Below are 21,879 nucleotides of genomic sequence, written 5' to 3' on the forward strand. Positions count from 1 at the left end.
GATTTTTTTCTAGATTTTTTTTGCAGATTTTTTTTCTAGATTTTTTTTGTAGATTTTTTTTGTAGATTTTTTTTCTAGATTTTTTTTCTAGATTTTTTTTCTAGATTTTTTTTCTAGATTTTTTTTCTAGATTTTTTTTCTAGATTTTTTTCTAGATTTTTTTTCTAGATTTTTTTTCTAGATTTTTTTCTAGATTTTTTTTCTAGATTTTTTTTCTAGATTTTTTTTCTAGATTTTTTTCTAGATTTTTTTTCTAGATTTTTTTTCTAGATTTTTTTTCTAGATTTTTTTCTAGATTTTTTTTCTAGATTTTTTTCTAGATTTTTTTTGTAGATTTTTTTCTAGATTTTTTTTCTAGATTTTTTTTCTAGATTTTTTTGTAGATTTTTTTTCTAGATTTTTTTTCTAGATTTTTTTTCTAGATTTTTTTTCTAGATTTTTTTCTAGATTTTTTTTCTAGATTTTTTTTCTAGATTTTTTTTGCAGATTTTTTTTCTAGATTTTTTTTGTAGATATTTTTTGTAGATTTTTTTTCTAGATTTTTTTTCTAGATTTTTTTCTAGATTTTTTTTCTAGATTTTTTTCTAGATTTTTTTTCTAGATTTTTTTCTAGATTTTTTTTCTAGATTTTTTTCTAGATTTTTTTTCTAGATTTTTTTTCTAGATTTTTTTCTAGATTTTTTTTCTAGATTTTTTTTGTAGATTTTTTTTCTAGATTTTTTTCTAGATTTTTTTTGCAGATTTTTTTTCTAGATTTTTTTTCTAGATTTTTTTCTAGATTTTTTTTCTAGATTTTTTTCTAGATTTTTTTTCTAGATTTTTTTTCTAGATTTTTTTTCTAGATTTTTTTTCTAGATTTTTTTTCTAGATTTTTTTCTAGATTTTTTTAGCAGATTTTTTTTCTAGATTTTTTTTCTAGATTTTTTTCTAGATTTTTTTTCTAGATTTTTTTCTAGATTTTTTTTCTAGATTTTTTTTCTAGATTTTTTTCTAGATTTTTTTGTAGATTTTTTTTGTAGATTTTTTTCTAGATTTTTTTTGTAGATTTTTTTTCTAGATTTTTTTTCTAGATTTTTTTTCTAGATTTTTTTCTAGATTTTTTTTCTAGATTTTTTTTCTAGATTTTTTTCTAGATTTTTTTTCTAGATTTTTTTTCTAGATTTTTTTTCTAGATTTTTTTCTAGATTTTTTTTCTAGATTTTTTTTCTAGATTTTCTTTCTAGATTTTTTTTCTAGATTTTTTTCTAGATTTTTTTAGCAGATTTTTTTTCTAGATTTTTCTTCTAGATTTTTTTTCTAGATTTTTTTCTAGATTTTTTTTCTAGATTTTTTTTCTAGATTTTTTTCTAGATTTTTTTTCTAGATTTTTTTTCTAGATTTTTTTTCTAGATTTTTTTCTAGATTTTTTTTCTAGATTTTTTTTCTAGATTTTTTTCTAGATTTTTTTTCTAGATTTTTTTTGTAGATTTTTTTTCTAGATTTTTTTCTAGATTTTTTTTGCAGATTTTTTTTCTAGATTTTTTTTGTAGATATTTTTTGTAGATTTTTTTTCTAGATTTTTTTTCTAGATTTTTTTCTAGATTTTTTTTCTAGATTTTTTTCTAGATTTTTTTTCTAGATTTTTTTCTAGATTTTTTTTCTAGATTTTTTTCTAGATTTTTTTTCTAGATTTTTTTTCTAGATTTTTTTCTAGATTTTTTTTCTAGATTTTTTTTGTAGATTTTTTTTGTAGATTTTTTTCTAGATTTTTTTTGCAGATTTTTTTTCTAGATTTTTTTTGTAGATTTTTTTTGTAGATTTTTTTTCTAGATTTTTTTTCTAGATTTTTTTCTAGATTTTTTTTCTAGATTTTTTTTCTAGATTTTTTTTCTAGATTTTTTTCTAGATTTTTTTTCTAGATTTTTTTTCTAGATTTTTTTCTAGATTTTTTTTCTAGATTTTTTTTCTAGATTTTTTTTCTAGATTTTTTTCTAGATTTTTTTTCTAGATTTTTTTCTAGATTTTTTTTCTAGATTTTTTTCTAGATTTTTTTTCTAGATTTTTTTCTAGATTTTTTTTGTAGATTTTTTTTCTAGATTTTTTTTCTAGATTTTTTTTCTAGATTTTTTTTCTAGATTTTTTTCTAGATTTTTTTAGCAGATTTTTTTTCTAGATTTTTTTTCTAGATTTTTTTCTAGATTTTTTTTCTAGATTTTTTTCTAGATTTTTTTTCTAGATTTTTTTTCTAGATTTTTTTCTAGATTTTTTTGTAGATTTTTTTTGTAGATTTTTTTCTAGATTTTTTTTGTAGATTTTTTTTCTAGATTTTTTTTCTAGATTTTTTTTCTAGATTTTTTTCTAGATTTTTTTTCTAGATTTTTTTTCTAGATTTTTTTCTAGATTTTTTTTCTAGATTTTTTTTCTAGATTTTTTTTCTAGATTTTTTTCTAGATTTTTTTTCTAGATTTTTTTTCTAGATTTTCTTTCTAGATTTTTTTTCTAGATTTTTTTCTAGATTTTTTTAGCAGATTTTTTTTCTAGATTTTTCTTCTAGATTTTTTTTCTAGATTTTTTTTCTAGATTTTTTTCTAGATTTTTTTAGCAGATTTTTTTTCTAGATTTTTTTTCTAGATTTTTTTCTAGATTTTTTTTCTAGATTTTTTTCTAGATTTTTTTTCTAGATTTTTTTTCTAGATTTTTTTCTAGATTTTTTTTCTAGATTTTTTTTCTAGATTTTTTTTCTAGATTTTTTTCTAGATTTTTTTTCTAGATTTTTTTTCTAGATTTTTTTCTAGATTTTTTTTCTAGATTTTTTTTGTAGATTTTTTTTCTAGATTTTTTTCTAGATTTTTTTTGCAGATTTTTTTTCTAGATTTTTTTTGTAGATTTTTTTTGTAGATTTTTTTTCTAGATTTCTTTTCTAGATTTTTTTCTAGATTTTTTTTCTAGATTTTTTTCTAGATTTTTTTCTAGATTTTTTTTCTAGATTTTTTTTCTAGATTTTTTTGCTAGATTTTTTTTCTAGATTTTTTTCTAGATTTTTTTTCTAGATTTTTTTTCTAGATTTTTTTTCTAGATTTTTTTCTAGATTTTTTTTCTAGATTTTTTTTCTAGATTTTTTTCTAGATTTTTTTTCTAGATTTTTTTTCTAGATTTTTTTTCTAGATTTTTTTCTAGATTTTTTTTGCAGATTTTTTTTCTAGATTTTTTTTCTAGATTTTTTTTCTAGATTTTTTTCTAGATTTTTTTTCTAGATTTTTTTTCTAGATTTTTTTCTAGATTTTTTTTCTAGATTTTTTTTCTAGATTTTTTTTCTAGATTTTTTTCTAGATTTTTTTTGCAGATTTTTTTTCTAGATTTTTTTTGTAGATTTTTTTTGTAGATTTTTTTTGTAGATTTTTTTTCTAGATTTTTTTCTAGATTTTTTTTCTAGATTTTTTTCTAGATTTTTTTCTAGATTTTTTTTCTAGATTTTTTTTCTAGATTTTTTTCTAGATTTTTTTTCTAGATTTTTTTTCTAGATTTTTTTCTAGATTTTTTTTCTAGATTTTTTTTCTAGATTTTTTTTCTAGATTTTTTTCTAGATTTTTTTTCTAGATTTTTTTCTAGATTTTTTTTCTAGATTTTTTTCTAGATTTTTTTTGTAGATTTTTTTTCTAGATTTTTTTTCTAGATTTTTTTTCTAGATTTTTTTTCTAGATTTTTTTTCTAGATTTTTTTTCTAGATTTTTTTTCTAGATTTTTTTCTAGATTTTTTTAGCAGATTTTTTTTCTAGATTTTTTTTCTAGATTTTTTTCTAGATTTTTTTTCTAGATTTTTTTCTAGATTTTTTTTCTAGATTTTTTTTCTAGATTTTTTTCTAGATTTTTTTTCTAGATTTTTTTTCTAGATTTTTTTTCTAGATTTTTTTTCTAGATTTTTTTGTAGATTTTTTTTCTAGATTTTTTTTCTAGATTTTTTTTCTAGATTTTTTTTCTAGATTTTTTTCTAGATTTTTTTTCTAGATTTTTTTTGCAGATTTTTTTTCTAGATTTTTTTTGTAGATTTGTTTTGTAGATTTTTTTTGTAGATTTTTTTTCTAGATTTTTTTCTAGATTTTTTTTCTAGATTTTTTTCTAGATTTTTTTCTAGATTTTTTTTCTAGATTTTTTTTCTAGATTTTTTTGCTAGATTTTTTTTCTAGATTTTTTTCTAGATTTTTTTTCTAGATTTTTTTCTAGATTTTTTTTCTAGATTTTTTTTCTAGATTTTTTTTCTAGATTTTTTTCTAGATTTTTTTTGCAGATTTTTTTTCTAGATTTTTTTTGTAGATTTTTTTTGTAGATTTTTTTTCTAGATTTTTTTTCTAGATTTTTTTCTAGATTTTTTTTCTAGACTTTTTTCTAGATTTTTTTCTAGATTTTTTTTCTAGATTTTTTTTCTAGATTTTTTTGCTAGATTTTTTTTCTAGATTTTTTTCTAGATTTTTTTTCTAGATTTTTTTTCTAGATTTTTTTCTAGATTTTTTTTCTAGATTTTTTTTCTAGATTTTTTTTCTAGATTTTTTTCTAGATTTTTTTTCTAGATTTTTTTCTAGATTTTTTTTCTAGATTTTTTTCTAGATTTTTTTTCTAGATTTTTTTCTAGATTTTTTTTGTAGATTTTTTTTCTAGATTTTTTTTGTAGATTTTTTTTCTAGATTTTTTTTCTAGATTTTTTTCTAGATTTTTTTAGCAGATTTTTTTTCTAGATTTTTTTTCTAGATTTTTTTTCTAGATTTTTTTTCTAGATTTTTTTCTAGATTTTTTTAGCAGATTTTTTTTCTAGATTTTTTTTCTAGATTTTTTTCTAGATTTTTTTTCTAGATTTTTTTCTAGATTTTTTTTCTAGATTTTTTTTCTAGATTTTTTTCTAGATTTTTTTTCTAGATTTTTTTTCTAGATTTTTTTTCTAGATTTTTTTTCTAGATTTTTTTTCTAGATTTTTTTGTAGATTTTTTTTCTAGATTTTTTTTCTAGATTTTTTTTCTAGATTTTTTTCTAGATTTTTTTTCTAGATTTTTTTTCTAGATTTTTTTCTAGATTTTTTTTCTAGATTTTTTTTGTAGATTTTTTTTCTAGATTTTTTTCTAGATTTTTTTTGCAGATTTTTTTTCTAGATTTTTTTTGTAGATTTGTTTTGTAGATTTTTTTTGTAGATTTTTTTTCTAGATTTTTTTCTAGATTTTTTTTCTAGATTTTTTTCTAGATTTTTTTTCTAGATTTTTTTCTAGATTTTTTTTCTAGATTTTTTTTCTAGATTTTTTTTCTAGATTTTTTTCTAGATTTTTTTTGCAGATTTTTTTTCTAGATTTTTTTTGTAGATTTTTTTTGTAGATTTTTTTTCTAGATTTTTTTTCTAGATTTTTTTCTAGATTTTTTTTCTAGACTTTTTTCTAGATTTTTTTCTAGATTTTTTTTCTAGATTTTTTTTCTAGATTTTTTTGCTAGATTTTTTTTCTAGATTTTTTTCTAGATTTTTTTTCTAGATTTTTTTTCTAGATTTTTTTCTAGATTTTTTTTCTAGATTTTTTTTCTAGATTTTTTTTCTAGATTTTTTTCTAGATTTTTTTTCTAGATTTTTTTCTAGATTTTTTTTCTAGATTTTTTTCTAGATTTTTTTTGTAGATTTTTTTTGTAGATTTTTTTTCTAGATTTTTTTTCTAGATTTTTTTTCTAGATTTTTTTCTAGATTTTTTTAGCAGATTTTTTTTCTAGATTTTTTTTCTAGATTTTTTTCTAGATTTTTTTTCTAGATTTTTTTCTAGATTTTTTTTCTAGATTTTTTTTCTAGATTTTTTTCTAGATTTTTTTTCTAGATTTTTTTTCTAGATTTTTTTTCTAGATTTTTTTTCTAGATTTTTTTTCTAGATTTTTTTGTAGATTTTTTTTCTAGATTTTTTTTCTAGATTTTTTTTCTAGATTTTTTTCTAGATTATTTTTCTAGATTTTTTTCTAGATTTTTTTCTAGATTTTTTTTCTAGATTTCTTTCTAGATTTTTTTTCTAGATTTTTTTTCTAGATTTTTTTCTAGATTTTTTTTCTAGATTTTTTTTCTAGATTTTTTTCTAGATTTTTTTCTAGATTTTTTTTCTAGATTTTTTTCTAGATTTTTTTTCTAGATTTTTTTTCTAGATTTTTTTTCTAGATTTTTTTCTAGATTTTTTTTCTAGATTTTTTTTCTAGATTTTTTTTCTTGATTTTTTTCTAGATTTTTTTTCTAGATTTTTTTTCTTGATTTTTTTCTAGATTTTTTTTCTAGATTTTTTTTCTAGATTTTTTTCTAGATTGATTTTTTTTCTAGATTTTTTTCTAGATTTTTTTTCTAGATTTTTTTTCTAGATTTTTTTTCTAGATTTTTTTCTAGATTTGTTTTCAAGATTTTTTTTCTAGATTTTTTTCTAGATTTTTTTTCTAGATTTTTTTCTAGATTTTTTTCTAGATTGATTTTTTTCTAGATTTTTTTTCTAGATTTTTTTTCTAGATTTTTTTTCTAGATTTTTTTTCTAGATTTTTTTTCTAGATTTTTTTTCTAGATTTTTTTCTAGATTTTTTTGTAGATTTTTTTTGTAGATTTTTTTCTAGATTTTTTTTGTAGATTTTTTTTCTAGATTTTTTTTCTAGATTTTTTTTCTAGATTTTTTTCTAGATTTTTTTTCTAGATTTTTTTTCTAGATTTTTTTCTAGATTTTTTTTCTAGATTTTTTTTCTAGATTTTTTTTCTAGATTTTTTTCTAGATTTTTTTTCTAGATTTTTTTTCTAGATTTTCTTTCTAGATTTTTTTTCTAGATTTTTTTCTAGATTTTTTTAGCAGATTTTTTTTCTAGATTTTTTTTCTAGATTTTTTTTCTAGATTTTTTTCTAGATTTTTTTTCTAGATTTTTTTTCTAGATTTTTTTTCTAGATTTTTTTCTAGATTTTTTTTCTAGATTTTTTTCTAGATTTTTTTTCTAGATTTTTTTTCTAGATTTTTTTTCTAGATTTTTTTCTAGATTTTTTTTGTAGATTTTTTTTCTAGATTTTTTTTCTAGATTTTTTTTCTAGATTTTTTTTCTAGATTTTTTTCTAGATTTTTTTAGCAGATTTTTTTTCTAGATTTTTTTTCTAGATTTTTTTCTAGATTTATTTTCTAGATTTTTTTCTAGATTTTTTTTCTAGATTTTTTTTCTAGATTTTTTTCTAGATTTTTTTTCTAGATTTTTTTTCTAGATTTTTTTTCTAGATTTTTTTTCTAGATTTTTTTTCTAGATTTTTTTGTAGATTTTTTTTCTAGATTTTTTTTCTAGATTTTTTTTCTCGATTTTTTTCTAGATTTTTTTTCTAGATTTTTTTTCTAGATTTTTTTTCTAGATTTTTTTTCTAGATTTTTTTTCTAGATTTTTTTCTAGATTTTTTTAGCAGATTTTTTTTCTAGATTTTTTTTCTAGATTTTTTTCTAGATTTATTTTCTAGATTTTTTTCTAGATTTTTTTTCTAGATTTTTTTTCTAGATTTTTTTCTAGATTTTTTTTCTAGATTTTTTTTCTAGATTTTTTTTCTAGATTTTTTTTCTAGATTTTTTTCTAGTTTTTTTTTTTTCTAGATTTTTTTCTAGATTTTTTTCTAGATTTTTTTTCTAGATTTTTTTTCTAGATTTCTTTGCTAGATTTTTTTTCTAGATTTTTTTCTAGATTTCTTTGCTAGATTTTTTTTCTAGATTTTTTTTCTAGATTTTTTTCTAGATTTTTTTTCTAGATTTTTTTTCTAGATTTTTTTCTAGATTTTTTTTCTAGATTTTTTTTCTAGATTTTTTTTCTAGATTTTTTTCTAGATTTTTTTTGCAGATTTTTTTTCTAGATTTTTTTTCTAGATTTTTTTTGTAGATTTTTTTTCTAGATTTTTTTTCTAGATTTTTTTCTAGATTTTTTTTCTAGATTTTTTTCTAAATTTTTTTCTAGATTTTTTTTCTAGATTTTTTTTCTAGATTTTTTTTCTAGATTTTTTTCTAGATTTTTTTTCTAGATTTTTTTTCTAGATTTTTTTTCTAGATTTTTTTCTAGATTTTTTTCTAGATTTTTTTCTAGATTTTTTTTCTAGATTTTTTTCTAGATTGATTTTTTTTCTAGATTTTTTTCTAGATTTTTTTTCTAGATTTTTTTTCTAGATTTTTTTTCTAGATTTTTTTCTAGATTTTTTTCTAGATTTTTTTTCTAGATTTTTTTTCTAGATTTTTTTTCTTGATTTTTTTCTAGATTTTTTTTCTAGATTTTTTTTCTAGATTTTTTTCTAGATTGATTTTTTTTCTAGATTTTTTTCTAGATTTTTTTTCTAGATTTTTTTTCTAGATTTTTTTTCTAGATTTTTTTCTAGATTTGTTTTCAAGATTTTTTTTCTAGATTTTTTTCTAGATTTTTTTTCTAGATTTTTTTCTAGATTTTTTTCTAGATTGATTTTTTTCTAGATTTTTTTTCTAGATTTTTTTTCTAGATTTTTTTTCTAGATTTTTTTCTAGATTTTTTTTCTAGATTTTTTTCTAGATTTTTTTTCTATATTTTTTTTCTAGATTTTTTTCTAGATTTTTTTGTAGATTTTTTTTGTAGATTTTTTTCTAGATTTTTTTTGTAGATTTTTTTTCTAGATTTTTTTTCTAGATTTTTTTTCTAGATTTTTTTCTAGATTTTTTTCTAGATTTTTTTTCTAGATTTTTTTCTAGATTTTTTTTCTAGATTTTTTTTCTAGATTTTTTTCTAGATTTTTTTGTAGATTTTTTTTGTAGATTTTTTTCTAGATTTTTTTTGTAGATTTTTTTTCTAGATTTTTTTTCTAGATTTTTTTTCTAGATTTTTTTCTAGATTTTTTTTCTAGATTTTTTTTCTAGATTTTTTTTCTAGATTTTTTTCTAGATTTTTTTTCTAGATTTTTTTTCTAGATTTTTTTCTAGATTTTTTTTCTAGATTTTTTTTCTAGATTTTTTTTCTAGATTTTTTTCTAGATTTTTTTTCTAGATTTTTTTTCTAGATTTTCTTTCTAGATTTTTTTTCTAGATTTTTTTCTAGATTTTTTTAGCAGATTTTTTTTCTAGATTTTTTTTCTAGATTTTTTTTCTAGATTTTTTTCTAGATTTTTTTTCTAGATTTTTTTTCTAGATTTTTTTCTAGATTTTTTTTCTAGATTTTTTTTCTAGATTTTTTTTCTAGATTTTTTTCTAGATTTTTTTTCTAGATTTTTTTTCTAGATTTTCTTTCTAGATTTTTTTTCTAGATTTTTTTCTAGATTTTTTTAGCAGATTTTTTTTCTAGATTTTTTTTCTAGATTTTTTTTCTAGATTTTTTTTCTAGATTTTTTTCTAGATTTTTTTTCTAGATTTTTTTTCTAGATTTTTTTTCTAGATTTTTTTCTAGATTTTTTTCTAGATTTTTTTTCTAGATTTTTTTTCTAGATTTTTTTTCTAGATTTTTTTTCTAGATTTTTTTCTAGATTTTTTTTGTAGATTTTTTTTCTAGATTTTTTTTCTAGATTTTTTTTCTAGATTTTTTTTCTAGATTTTTTTCTAGATTTTTTTAGCAGATTTTTTTTCTAGATTTTTTTTCTAGATTTTTTTCTAGATTTATTTTCTAGATTTTTTTCTAGATTTTTTTTCTAGATTTTTTTTCTAGATTTTTTCTAGATTTTTTTTCTAGATTTTTTTTCTAGATTTTTTTTCTAGATTTTTTTTCTAGATTTTTTTTCTAGATTTTTTTGTAGATTTTTTTTCTAGATTTTTTTTCTAGATTTTTTTTCTAGATTTTTTTCTAGATTTTTTTTCTAGATTTTTTTTCTAGATTTTTTTTCTAGATTTTTTTTCTAGATTTTTTTTCTAGATTTTTTTGTAGATTTTTTTTCTAGATTTTTTTTCTAGATTTTTTTCTAGATTTTTTTTCTAGATTTTTTTTCTAGATTTTTTTCTAGATTTTTTTTCTAGATTTTTTTTCTAGATTTTTTTTCTAGATTTTTTTTCTAGATTTTTTTTCTAGATTTTTTTGTAGATTTTTTTTCTAGATTTTTTTTCTAGATTTTTTTCTAGATTTTTTTTCTAGATTTTTTTTCTAGATTTTTTTTCTAGATTTTTTTCTAGATTTTTTTTCTAGATTTTTTTTCTAGATTTTCTTTCTAGATTTTTTTTCTAGATTTTTTTCTAGATTTTTTTAGCAGATTTTTTTTCTAGATTTTTTTTCTAGATTTTTTTTCTAGATTTTTTTTCTAGATTTTTTTCTAGATTTTTTTTCTAGATTTTTTTTCTAGATTTTTTTTCTAGATTTTTTTCTAGATTTTTTTTCTAGATTTTTTTCTAGATTTTTTTTCTAGATTTTTTTTCTAGATTTTTTTTCTAGATTTTTTTCTAGATTTTTTTTCTAGATTTTTTTTCTAGATTTTTTTTCTAGATTTTTTTTCTAGATTTTTTTTCTAGATTTTTTTCTAGATTTTTTTAGCAGATTTTTTTTCTAGATTTTTTTTCTAGATTTTTTTCTAGATTTATTTTCTAGATTTTTTTCTAGATTTTTTTTCTAGATTTTTTTTCTAGATTTTTTTCTAGATTTTTTTTCTAGATTTTTTTTCTAGATTTTTTTCTAGATTTTTTTAGCAGATTTTTTTTCTAGATTTTTTTTCTAGATTTTTTTCTAGATTTTTTTTCTAGATTTTTTTCTAGATTTTTTTTCTAGATTTTTTTTCTAGATTTTTTTCTAGATTTTTTTTCTAGATTTTTTTTCTAGATTTTTTTTCTAGATTTTTTTTCTAGATTTTTTTGTAGATTTTTTTTCTAGATTTTTTTTCTAGATTTTTTTTCTAGATTTTTTTCTAGATTATTTTTCTAGATTTTTTTCTAGATTTTTTTCTAGATTTTTTTTCTAGATTTTTTTCTAGATTTTTTTTCTAGATTTTTTTTCTAGATTTTTTTCTAGATTTTTTTTCTAGATTTTTTTTCTAGATTTTTTTCTAGATTTTTTTCTAGATTTTTTTTCTAGATTTTTTTCTAGATTTTTTTTCTAGATTTTTTTCTAGATTTTTTTTCTAGATTTTTTTTCTAGATTTTTTTTCTTGATTTTTTTCTAGATTTTTTTTCTAGATTTTTTTTCTTGATTTTTTTCTAGATTTTTTTTCTAGATTTTTTTTCTAGATTTTTTTCTAGATTGATTTTTTTTCTAGATTTTTTTCTAGATTTTTTTTCTAGATTTTTTTTCTAGATTTTTTTTCTAGATTTTTTTCTAGATTTGTTTTCAAGATTTTTTTTCTAGATTTTTTTCTAGATTTTTTTTCTAGATTTTTTTCTAGATTTTTTTCTAGATTGATTTTTTTCTAGATTTTTTTTCTAGATTTTTTTTCTAGATTTTTTTTCTAGATTTTTTTTCTAGATTTTTTTCTAGATTTTTTTTCTAGATTTTTTTCTAGATTTTTTTTCTAGATTTTTTTTCTAGATTTTTTTCTAGATTTTTTTGTAGATTTTTTTTGTAGATTTTTTTCTAGATTTTTTTTGTAGATTTTTTTTCTAGATTTTTTTTCTAGATTTTTTTTCTAGATTTTTTTCTAGATTTTTTTTCTAGATTTTTTTTCTAGATTTTTTTCTAGATTTTTTTTCTAGATTTTTTTTCTAGATTTTTTTTCTAGATTTTTTTCTAGATTTTTTTTCTAGATTTTTTTTCTAGATTTTCTTTCTAGATTTTTTTTCTAGATTTTTTTCTAGATTTTTTTAGCAGATTTTTTTTCTAGATTTTTTTTCTAGATTTTTTTTCTAGATTTTTTTTCTAGATTTTTTTCTAGATTTTTTTTCTAGATTTTTTTTCTAGATTTTTTTTCTAGATTTTTTTCTAGATTTTTTTTCTAGATTTTTTTCTAGATTTTTTTTCTAGATTTTTTTTCTAGATTTTTTTTCTAGATTTTTTTCTAGATTTTTTTTGTAGATTTTTTTTCTAGATTTTTTTTCTAGATTTTTTTTCTAGATTTTTTTTCTAGATTTTTTTCTAGATTTTTTTAGCAGATTTTTTTTCTAGATTTTTTTTCTAGATTTTTTTCTAGATTTATTTTCTAGATTTTTTTCTAGATTTTTTTTCTAGATTTTTTTTCTAGATTTTTTTCTAGATTTTTTTTCTAGATTTTTTTTCTAGATTTTTTTTCTAGATTTTTTTTCTAGATTTTTTTTCTAGATTTTTTTGTAGATTTTTTTTCTAGATTTTTTTTCTAGATTTTTTTTCTAGATTTTTTTCTAGATTTTTTTTCTAGATTTTTTTCTAGATTTTTTTTCTAGATTTTTTTTCTAGATTTTTTTTCTAGATTTTTTTGTAGATTTTTTTTCTAGATTTTTTTTCTAGATTTTTTTTCTAGATTTTTTTCTAGTTTTTTTTTTTTCTAGATTTTTTTCTAGATTTTTTTCTAGATTTTTTTTCTAGATTTTTTTTCTAGATTTCTTTGCTAGATTTTTTTTCTAGATTTTTTTCTAGATTTTTTTTCTAGATTTTTTTTCTAGATTTTTTTTCTAGATTTTTTTCTAGATTTTTTTTCTAGATTTTTTTTCTAGATTTTTTTCTAGATTTTTTTTGTAGATTTTTTTTCTAGATTTTTTTTCTAGATTTTTTTCTAGATTTTTTTTGCAGATTTTTTTTCTAGATTTTTTTTCTAGATTTTTTTTGTAGATTTTTTTTCTAGATTTTTTTTCTAGATTTTTTTCTAGATTTTTTTTCTAGATTTTTTTCTAGATTTTTTTCTAGATTTTTTTTCTAGATTTTTTTTCTAGATTTTTTTGCTAGATTTTTTTTCTAGATTTTTTTCTAGATTTTTTTTCTAGATTTTTTTTCTAGATTTTTTTCTAGATTTTTTTTCTAGATTTTTTTTCTAGATTTTTTTTCTAGATTTTTTTCTAGATTTTTTTTCTAGATTTTTTTCTAGATTTTTTTTCTAGATTTTTTTCTACTAGATTTTTTTCTAGATTTTTTTTGTAGATTTTTTTTGTAGATTTTTTTTGTAGATTTTTTTTCTAGATTTTTTTCTAGATTTTTTTTCTAGATTTTTTTTCTAGATTTTTTTTCTAGATTTTTTTCTAGATTTTTTTTCTAGATTTTTTTTCTAGATTTTTTTCTAGATTTTTTTTCTAGATTTTTTTTCTAGATTTTTTTTCTAGATTTTTTTCTAGATTTTTTTTCTAGATTTTTTTTCTAGATTTTTTTAGCAGATTTTTTTTCTAGATTTTTTTTCTAGATTTTTTTTCTAGATTTTTTTCTAGATTTTTTTTCTAGATTTTTTTTCTAGATTTTTTTCTAGATTTTTTTTCTAGATTTTTTTTCTAGATTTTTTTTCTAGATTTTTTTCTAGATTTTTTTTCTAGATTTTTTTTCTAGATTTTCTTTCTAGATTTTTTTTCTAGATTTTTTTCTAGATTTTTTTAGCAGATTTTTTTTCTAGATTTTTTTTCTAGATTTTTTTTCTAGATGTTTTTTCTAGATTTTTTTCTAGATTTTTTTTCTAGATTTTTTTTCTAGATTTTTTTTCTAGATTTTTTTCTAGATTTTTTTCTAGATTTTTTTTCTAGATTTTTTTCTAGATTTTTTTTCTAGATTTTTTTTCTAGATTTTTTTCTAGATTTTTTTTCTAGATTTTTTTTCTAGATTTTTTTTCTAGATTTTTTTTCTAGATTTTTTTTCTAGATTTTTTTCTAGATTTTTTTTCTAGATTTTTTTTCTAGATTTTTTTAGCAGATTTTTTTTCTAGATTTTTTTTCTAGATTTTTTTTCTAGATTTTTTTCTAGATTTTTTTTCTAGATTTTTTTTCTAGATTTTTTTCTAGATTTTTTTTCTAGATTTTTTTTCTAGATTTTTTTTCTAGATTTTTTTCTAGATTTTTTTTCTAGATTTTTTTTCTAGATTTTCTTTCTAGATTTTTTTTCTAGATTTTTTTCTAGATTTTTTTAGCAGATTTTTTTTCTAGATTTTTTTTCTAGATTTTTTTTCTAGATGTTTTTTCTAGATTTTTTTCTAGATTTTTTTTCTAGATTTTTTTTCTAGATTTTTTTTCTAGATTTTTTTCTAGATTTTTTTCTAGATTTTTTTTCTAGATTTTTTTCTAGATTTTTTTTCTAGATTTTTTTTCTAGATTTTTTTCTAGATTTTTTTTCTAGATTTTTTTTCTAGATTTTTTTTCTAGATTTTTTTCTAGATTTTTTTTCTAGATTTTTTTTCTAGATTTTCTTTCTAGATTTTTTTTCTAGATTTTTTTCTAGATTTTTTTAGCAGATTTTTTTTCTAGATTTTTTTTCTAGATTTTTTTTCTAGATTTTTTTTCTAGATTTTTTTCTAGATTTTTTTTCTAGATTTTTTTTCTAGATTTTTTTTCTAGATTTTTTTCTAGATTTTTTTTCTAGATTTTTTTCTAGATTTTTTTTCTAGATTTTTTTTCTAGATTTTTTTTCTAGATTTTTTTCTAGATTTTTTTTGTAGATTTTTTTTGTAGATTTTTTTTCTAGATTTTTTTTCTAGATTTTTTTTCTAGATTTTTTTCTAGATTTTTTTAGCAGATTTTTTTTCTAGATTTTTTTTCTAGATTTTTTTCTAGATTTATTTTCTAGATTTTTTTCTAGATTTTTTTTCTAGATTTTTTTTCTAGATTTTTTTCTAGATTTTTTTTCTAGATTTTTTTTCTAGATTTTTTTTCTAGATTTTTTTTCTAGATTTTTTTTCTAGATTTTTTTTCTAGATTTTTTTTCTAGATTTTTTTTCTAGATTTTTTTGTAGATTTTTTTTCTAGATTTTTTTTCTAGATTTTTTTTCTAGATTTTTTTCTAGATTTTTTTTTTTCTAGATTTTTTTCTAGATTTTTTTCTAGATTTTTTTTCTAGATTTTTTTTCTAGATTTTTTTGCTAGATTTTTTTTCTAGATTTTTTTCTAGATTTTTTTTCTAGATTTTTTTTCTAGATTTTTTTCTAGATTTTTTTTCTAGATTTTTTTTCTAGAATTTTTTTCTAGATTTTTTTCTAGATTTTTTTTGCAGATTTTTTTTCTAGATTTTTTTTGTAGATTTTTTTTGTAGATTTTTTTTCTAGATTTTTTTTCTAGATTTTTTTCTAGATTTTTTTTCTAGATTTTTTTCTAGATTTTTTTCTAGATTTTTTTTCTAGATTTTTTTTCTAGATTTTTTTGCTAGATTTTTTTTCTAGATTTTTTTCTAGATTTTTTTTCTAGATTTTTTTTCTAGATTTTTTTCTAGATTTTTTTTCTAGATTTTTTTTCTAGATTTTTTTTCTAGATTTTTTTCTAGATTTTTTTTCTAGATTTTTTTCTAGATTTTTTTTCTAGATTTTTTTCTAGATTGATTTTTTTTCTAGATTTTTTTCTAGATTTTTTTTCTAGATTTTTTTTCTAGATTTTTTTTCTAGATTTTTTTCTAGATTTTTTTTCTAGATTTTTTTCTAGATTTTTTTTCTAGATTTTTTTTCTAGATTTTTTTTCTTGATTTTTTTCTAGATTTTTTTTCTAGATTTTTTTTCTAGATTTTTTTCTAGATTGATTTTTTTTCTAGATTTTTTTCTAGATTTTTTTTCTAGATTTTTTTTCTAGATTTTTTTTCTAGATTTTTTTCTAGATTTGTTTTCAAGATTTTTTTTCTAGATTTTTTTCTAGATTTTTTTTCTAGATTTTTTTCTAGATTTTTTTCTAGATTGATTTTTTTCTAGATTTTTTTTCTAGATTTTTTTTCTAGATTTTTTTTCTAGATTTTTTTCTAGATTTTTTTTCTAGATTTTTTTCTAGATTTTTTTTCTAGATTTTTTTTCTAGATTTTTTTCTAGATTTTTTTGTAGATTTTTTTTGTAGATTTTTTTCTAGATTTTTTTTGTAGATTTTTTTTGTAGATTTTTTTTCTAGATTTTTTTTCTAGATTTTTTTCTAGATTTTTTTTCTAGATTTTTTTTCTAGATTTTTTTTCTAGATTTTTTTTCTAGATTTTTTTGTAGATTTTTTTTCTAGATTTTTTTTCTAGATTTTTTTTCTAGATTTTTTTCTAGATTTTTTTTCTAGATTTTTTTTCTAGATTTTTTTTCTAGATTTTTTTCTAGATTTTTTTTCTAGATTTTTTTTCTAGATTTTTTTTCTAGATTTTTTTTCTAGATTTTTTTCTAGATTTTTTTTCTAGATTTTTTTTGTAGATTTTTTTTCTAGATTTTTTTTCTAGATTTTTTTTCTAGATTTTTTTCTAGATTTTTTTTCTAGATTTTTTTTCTAGATTTTTTTGTAGATTTTTTTTCTAGATTTTTTTTCTAGATTTTTTTCTAGATTTTTTTTCTAGATTTTTTTTCTAGATTTTTTTTCTAGATTTTTTTCTAGATTTTTTTTCTAGATTTTTTTTCTAGATTTTCTTTCTAGATTTTTTTTCTAGATTTTTTTCTAGATTTTTTTAGCAGATTTTTTTTCTAGATTTTTTTTCTAGATTTTTTTTCTAGATTTTTTTTCTAGATTTTTTTCTAGATTTTTTTTCTAGATTTTTTTTCTAGATTTTTTTTCTAGATTTTTTTCTAGATTTTTTTTCTAGATTTTTTTTCTAGATTTTTTTCTAGATTTTTTTTCTAGATTTTTTTTCTAGATTTTTTTTCTAGATTTTTTTTCTAGATTTTTTTTCTAGATTTTTTTCTAGATTTTTTTAGCAGATTTTTTTTCTAGATTTTTTTTCTAGATTTTTTTCTAGATTTATTTTCTAGATTTTTTTCTAGATTTTTTTTCTAGATTTTTTTTCTAGATTTTTTTCTAGATTTTTTTTCTAGATTTTTTTTCTAGATTTTTTTCTAGATTTATTTTCTAGATTTTTTTCTAGATTTTTTTTCTAGATTTTTTTTCTAGATTTTTTTCTAGATTTTTTTTCTAGATTTTTTTTCTAGATTTTTTTTCTAGATTTTTTTTCTAGATTTTTTTTCTAGATTTTTTTGTAGATTTTTTTTCTAGATTTTTTTTCTAGATTTTTTTTCTAGATTTTTTTCTAGATTTTTTTTCTAGATTTTTTTTCTAGATTTTTTTTCTAGATTTTTTTCTAGATTTTTTTTCTAGATTTTTTTCTAGATTTTTTTTCTAGATTTTTTTTCTAGATTTTTTTCTAGATTTTTTTTCTAGATTTTTTTTCTAGATTTTTTTTCTAGATTTTTTTCTAGATTTTTTTTCTAGATTTTTTTTCTAGATTTTTTTCTAGATTTTTTTTCTAGATTTTTTTTCTAGATTTTTTTTCTAGATTTTTTTCTAGATTTGTTTTCAAGATTTTTTTTCTAGATTTTTTTCTAGATTTTTTTTCTAGATTTTTTTCTAGATTTTTTTCTAGATTGATTTTTTTCTAGATTTTTTTTCTAGATTTTTTTTCTAGATTTTTTTTCTAGATTTTTTTCTAGATTTTTTTTCTAGATTTTTTTCTAGATTTTTTTTCTAGATTTTTTTTCTAGATTTTTTTCTAGATTTTTTTGTAGATTTTTTTTGTAGATTTTTTTCTAGATTTTTTTTGTAGATTTTTTTTCTAGATTTTTTTTCTAGATTTTTTTTCTAGATTTTTTTCTAGATTTTTTTTCTAGATTTTTTTTCTAGATTTTTTTTCTAGATTTTTTTTCTAGATTTTTTTGTAGATTTTTTTTCTAGATTTTTTTTCTAGATTTTTTTTCTAGATTTTTTTCTAGATTTTTTTTCTAGATTTTTTTTCTAGATTTTTTTTCTAGATTTTTTTCTAGATTTTTTTTCTAGATTTTTTTTCTAGATTTTTTTTCTAGATTTTTTTTCTAGATTTTTTTCTAGATTTTTTTTCTAGATTTTTTTTGTAGATTTTTTTTCTAGATTTTTTTTCTAGATTTTTTTTCTAGATTTTTTTCTAGATTTTTTTTCTAGATTTTTTTTCTAGATTTTTTTGTAGATTTTTTTTCTAGATTTTTTTTCTAGATTTTTTTCTAGATTTTTTTTCTAGATTTTTTTTCTAGATTTTTTTTCTAGATTTTTTTCTAGATTTTTTTTCTAGATTTTTTTTCTAGATTTTCTTTCTAGATTTTTTTTCTAGATTTTTTTCTAGATTTTTTTAGCAGATTTTTTTTCTAGATTTTTTTTCTAGATTTTTTTTCTAGATTTTTTTTCTAGATTTTTTTCTAGATTTTTTTTCTAGATTTTTTTTCTAGATTTTTTTTCTAGATTTTTTTCTAGATTTTTTTTCTAGATTTTTTTTCTAGATTTTTTTCTAGATTTTTTTTCTAGATTTTTTTTCTAGATTTTTTTTCTAGATTTTTTTTCTAGATTTTTTTTCTAGATTTTTTTCTAGATTTTTTTAGCAGATTTTTTTTCTAGATTTTTTTTCTAGATTTTTTTCTAGATTTATTTTCTAGATTTTTTTCTAGATTTTTTTTCTAGATTTTTTTTCTAGATTTTTTTCTAGATTTTTTTTCTAGATTTTTTTTCTAGATTTTTTTCTAGATTTATTTTCTAGATTTTTTTCTAGATTTTTTTTCTAGATTTTTTTTCTAGATTTTTTTCTAGATTTTTTTTCTAGATTTTTTTTCTAGATTTTTTTTCTAGATTTTTTTTCTAGATTTTTTTTCTAGATTTTTTTGTAGATTTTTTTTCTAGATTTTTTTTCTAGATTTTTTTTCTAGATTTTTTTCTAGATTTTTTTTCTAGATTTTTTTTCTAGATTTTTTTTCTAGATTTTTTTCTAGATTTTTTTTCTAGATTTTTTTCTAGATTTTTTTTCTAGATTTTTTTTCTAGATTTTTTTCTAGATTTTTTTTCTAGATTTTTTTTCTAGATTTTTTTTCTAGATTTTTTTCTAGATTTTTTTTCTAGATTTTTTTTCTAGATTTTTTTCTAGATTTTTTTTCTAGATTTTTTTTCTAGATTTTTTTTCTAGATTTTTTTCTAGATTTGTTTTCAAGATTTTTTTTCTAGATTTTTTTCTAGATTTTTTTTCTAGATTTTTTTCTAGATTTTTTTCTAGATTGATTTTTTTCTAGATTTTTTTTCTAGATTTTTTTTCTAGATTTTTTTTCTAGATTTTTTTCTAGATTTTTTTTCTAGATTTTTTTCTAGATTTTTTTTCTAGATTTTTTTTCTAGATTTTTTTCTAGATTTTTTTGTAGATTTTTTTTGTAGATTTTTTTCTAGATTTTTTTTGTAGATTTTTTTTCTAGATTTTTTTTCTAGATTTTTTTTCTAGATTTTTTTCTAGATTTTTTTTCTAGATTTTTTTTCTAGATTTTTTTTCTAGATTTTTTTTCTAGATTTTTTTGTAGATTTTTTTTCTAGATTTTTTTTCTAGATTTTTTTTCTAGATTTTTTTCTAGATTTTTTTTCTAGATTTTTTTTCTAGATTTTTTTTCTAGATTTTTTTCTAGATTTTTTTTCTAGATTTTTTTTCTAGATTTTTTTTCTAGATTTTTTTTCTAGATTTTTTTCTAGATTTTTTTTCTAGATTTTTTTTCTAGATTTTTTTTCTAGATTTTTTTTCTAGATTTTTTTTCTAGATTTTTTTCTAGATTTTTTTTCTAGATTTTTTTTCTAGATTTTTTTGTAGATTTTTTTTCTAGATTTTTTTTCTAGATTTTTTTCTAGATTTTTTTTCTAGATTTTTTTTCTAGATTTTTTTTCTAGATTTTTTTCTAGATTTTTTTTCTAGATTTTTTTTCTAGATTTTCTTTCTAGATTTTTTTTCTAGATTTTTTTCTAGATTTTTTTAGCAGATTTTTTTTCTAGATTTTTTTTCTAGATTTTTTTTCTAGATTTTTTTTCTAGATTTTTTTCTAGATTTTTTTTCTAGATTTTTTTTCTAGATTTTTTTTCTAGATTTTTTTCTAGATTTTTTTTCTAGATTTTTTTTCTAGATTTTTTTCTAGATTTTTTTTCTAGATTTTTTTTCTAGATTTTTTTTCTAGATTTTTTTTCTAGATTTTTTTTCTAGATTTTTTTCTAGATTTTTTTAGCAGATTTTTTTTCTAGATTTTTTTTCTAGATTTTTTTCTAGATTTATTTTCTAGATTTTTTTTCTAGATTTTTTTTCTAGATTTTTTTCTAGATTTTTTTTCTAGATTTTTTTTCTAGATTTTTTTCTAGATTTATTTTCTAGATTTTTTTCTAGATTTTTTTTCTAGATTTTTTTTCTAGATTTTTTTCTAGATTTTTTTTCTAGATTTTTTTTCTAGATTTTTTTTCTAGATTTTTTTTCTAGATTTTTTTTCTAGATTTTTTTGTAGATTTTTTTTCTAGATTTTTTTTCTAGATTTTTTTTCTAGATTTTTTTCTAGATTTTTTTTCTAGATTTTTTTTCTAGATTTTTTTTCTAGATTTTTTTCTAGATTTTTTTTCTAGATTTTTTTCTAGATTTTTTTTCTAGATTTTTTTTCTAGATTTTTTTCTAGATTTTTTTTCTAGATTTTTTTTCTAGATTTTTTTTCTAGATTTTTTTCTAGATTTTTTTTCTAGATTTTTTTTCTAGATTTTCTTTCTAGATTTTTTTTCTAGATTTTTTTCTAGATTTTTTTAGCAGATTTTTTTTCTAGATTTTTTTTCTAGATTTTTTTTCTAGATTTTTTTTCTAGATTTTTTTCTAGATTTTTTTTCTAGATTTTTTTTCTAGATTTTTTTTCTAGATTTTTTTCTAGATTTTTTTTCTAGATTTTTTTTCTAGATTTTTTTCTAGATTTTTTTTCTAGATTTTTTTTCTAGATTTTTTTTCTAGATTTTTTTTCTAGATTTTTTTTCTAGATTTTTTTCTAGATTTTTTTAGCAGATTTTTTTTCTAGATTTTTTTTCTAGATTTTTTTCTAGATTTATTTTCTAGATTTTTTTCTAGATTTTTTTTCTAGATTTTTTTTCTAGATTTTTTTCTAGATTTTTTTTCTAGATTTTTTTTCTAGATTTTTTTCTAGATTTATTTTCTAGATTTTTTTCTAGATTTTTTTTCTAGATTTTTTTTCTAGATTTTTTTCTAGATTTTTTTTCTAGATTTTTTTTCTAGATTTTTTTTCTAGATTTTTTTTCTAGATTTTTTTCTAGATTTTTTTTCTAGATTTTTTTTCTAGATTTTTTTTCTAGATTTTTTTCTAGATTTTTTTTCTAGATTTTTTTTCTAGATTTTCTTTCTAGATTTTTTTTCTAGATTTTTTTCTAGATTTTTTTAGCAGATTTTTTTTCTAGATTTTTTTTCTAGATTTTTTTTCTAGATTTTTTTTCTAGATTTTTTTCTAGATTTTTTTTCTAGATTTTTTTTCTAGATTTTTTTTCTAGATTTTTTTCTAGATTTTTTTTCTAGATTTTTTTTCTAGATTTTTTTCTAGATTTTTTTTCTAGATTTTTTTTCTAGATTTTTTTTCTAGATTTTTTTTCTAGATTTTTTTTCTAGATTTTTTTCTAGATTTTTTTAGCAGATTTTTTTTCTAGATTTTTTTTCTAGATTTTTTTCTAGATTTATTTTCTAGATTTTTTTCTAGATTTTTTTTCTAGATTTTTTTTCTAGATTTTTTTCTAGATTTTTTTTCTAGATTTTTTTTCTAGATTTTTTTCTAGATTTATTTTCTAGATTTTTTTCTAGATTTTTTTTCTAGATTTTTTTTCTAGATTTTTTTCTAGATTTTTTTTCTAGATTTTTTTTCTAGATTTTTTTTCTAGATTTTTTTTCTAGATTTTTTTTCTAGATTTTTTTGTAGATTTTTTTTCTAGATTTTTTTTCTAGATTTTTTTTCTAGATTTTTTTCTAGATTTTTTTTCTAGATTTTTTTTCTAGATTTTTTTTCTAGATTTTTTTCTAGATTTTTTTTCTAGATTTTTTTCTAGATTTTTTTTCTAGATTTTTTTTCTAGATTTTTTTCTAGATTTTTTTTCTAGATTTTTTTTCTAGATTTTTTTTCTAGATTTTTTTTCTAGATTTTTTTTCTAG

Source organism: Oncorhynchus mykiss, chromosome 22 (assembly GCF_057628025.1).
Source record: "Oncorhynchus mykiss isolate SJ-2025 chromosome 22, ASM5762802v1, whole genome shotgun sequence".
NCBI classification, from domain to species: Eukaryota; Metazoa; Chordata; class Actinopteri; order Salmoniformes; family Salmonidae; genus Oncorhynchus; species Oncorhynchus mykiss.